This window comes from Rhea americana, unplaced genomic scaffold, assembly GCF_003343005.1.
Source record: "Rhea americana isolate MKP2758 unplaced genomic scaffold, rheAme1 scaffold_228, whole genome shotgun sequence".
Lineage (NCBI taxonomy): Eukaryota > Metazoa > Chordata > Aves > Rheiformes > Rheidae > Rhea > Rhea americana.
In genome coordinates this window covers 726,470-728,880 of record NW_028186344.1, presented here as the reverse complement: position 1 = coordinate 728,880, position 2,411 = coordinate 726,470, and positions in this window count along the sequence as shown.

Below are 2,411 nucleotides of genomic sequence, written 5' to 3'. Positions count from 1 at the left end.
TTTCAGTCACTTCTAGCTTGTTAGTGTGCAGTTTGTCTCCTTATGCAAACTTATAGTGCAATCAAACATACTTGGTGAACTAGCTGTTTAATACATTTGCTCACCATCTGGRCAACTTCATGCATGTAGTTTTACATTTCATTGTAGTTGCTTAGCCAAGTCTGAAGGGTAGAATACAGTCTGATTCATAGACAGCATTTATGTAGATGAACTTTGTAACTAAACCGTCCTTAATAATATTAGGCACTGTGGTAGTTTGGTTGGATTCCATGTAATTAAACAGCTGCACTTAGCAGTTGTTGAAGTCCTAGAAAAAGATCAGGCTGAAGCACTAGCAGAATTAGACAAGTAACTTCTAAAGAATCTGAACTAACCACCTAAAGACCTAGTGGTGCCTTTTTATTTTTTTTTTTTCACTGCAAGCTACAGGCATGCAAGTAGAGGGAGAAGTTAATGTGCTGTAGATCCACTTCCTCCATTACCGCACACTTAAATTCCCAGAACCTTGATTTGGGTCTGCATTTCACCAAAAGCCAGTGGGATGCTGGCAATTTAAAATTAGCCCAAATCACAAAACATAGAGGAAAGATGAAGAAAGAAACTGGAACTCCAGGGCTATGYTTTGCATCCTCAAGTAAGGCTGCACTTCTGCAGGTCTGGCAGGAAATGCTGCCATGTGGAAGCTGTAACTCTGTGGTGCACAGGCTATGGACTATGTAATCTGTGGGGGTGTTGGACTGTAGATGAGAATTGCTCTGGGGGAAGGAGGAAGAAAAAACAACTTCTTTGCAGGTAATTAACCTGAAGAGGGAAGAAAACTTGTAAAAATTTACTCTGAAGGTAGGAGGATGGAGCATAAAGTAATCGGCTCTCCCATCTGCTGCCACCTCAGCCTCTTCCAAACCCATGCGAAGACTACCTTACAAGAGAAACATGACATATGCCAGAAGCACACAGTTATCCTTTGCCCTGTGAGACTGGTAAAAGGCACAATGGGTAAGGGGAAAAGAATAACGCCTTCAGACGCATCTGTGTGGCCACTGGGCTRAATTATAGTGCTTGCAGCAGCAAGCACGCTTCATGGTGAGATCAAAGTGTTGTTTTGAGAGTAAAGGATAGAATTTGACAGAATTTTGGAGGTGATTTTTTTTCTCCTGTGATTGTGAATAGAAGCCACATTTGCTTATGTCTGGAAATCTCTGCTTATTAAGACTGTTACTTGTGGTCTGTATTTTTGCCTGAAATAGCCTACATGTATATTGAATAGCAATTCAATTTGTGGATTTCTGGATTTGCTAAAAGCAGCTTGTTGAATGTCCTAGTGTATCTGACACATTCACTAACAACATACTAGAATCTGATTAATGGCTTTCAAGGAGTCGAACAGCTGCAGAACGAGCTTCTTTTGGAAAGGCTAAAATAGCATTTGCTGAAGGCAAAAAGCTTCTATGCTTAATCCAATAGCTTCACCCCTTTTCAGGCTGTTCCTGAGCATCAATATTACTGCTCCTGACTCTTTCAATAGCAAACTTGTGGTTTCTGGATGCCTTTTTGTTCCGACCTTTAAACTGAGTGAATTATTATTTCTCATGCTTTAAGACAGAGGAAGAGCTTACAAAATAGCTTCATAGAATATGTGTTATGAGCAGCACCAATTTGTAAATATTTTTTAAAAAAACATTAATTCTTAGCAAGAGTTTGTTCCATGTCACCATCGAATACCCTGTTTCCAACCTACCATACTTAATTGCTAGTTATTTACTAAGTTATTAAGTCCTTTCTTTATATGCCCTTGTGAAAAATAAGCTTGTGTTTGTATTTAAGYTGACAAGGAAACACAGCAGTTTTACAACAAYGTGCTGTCTAATATAGTTGTTAGATTTCAAGTTATTGGCATGTTTGTCCTTTAAATTGCAACTCCATTGCCCCAGCTAGATTGAATATATTTATATAGGAATGGATAGTGTTCAAAATGGCCACAGTGCCATGTGGCCTTCAATTAGCATATCCCTCCATTGTGTTTGAAGATTTTTGTCTCAGGTGTCCTTTAATTAGTGTGACTTAGTGACCAACTGCCATAATCCACAGTAGCTCCAAACACTTATTTATGAAGGAAAAATGAACTGCATATACGAGGTTGTGTTTTCAAAGCATTTTGCTGATTGACTTCCAGTAGAACTTGGATTTCAAATGGCTTATGACAATTATTTTCAAAAAGATTTTGGTGTAACGTAATTTTAAAAGGCCCTGCTGAATGGCAGCATTTTTTTTTTAATGTGCCCACCTGGAAAAAGTATTAGTGTGGATGCCTGAAATCTAAAGCCAATAGTATAATACTGCCTTTATGCAGAATCATATATAATCCTCTATGCCCACTTCCAGCTGAGTTTTTCTGTAGGAATTTTTCTAAA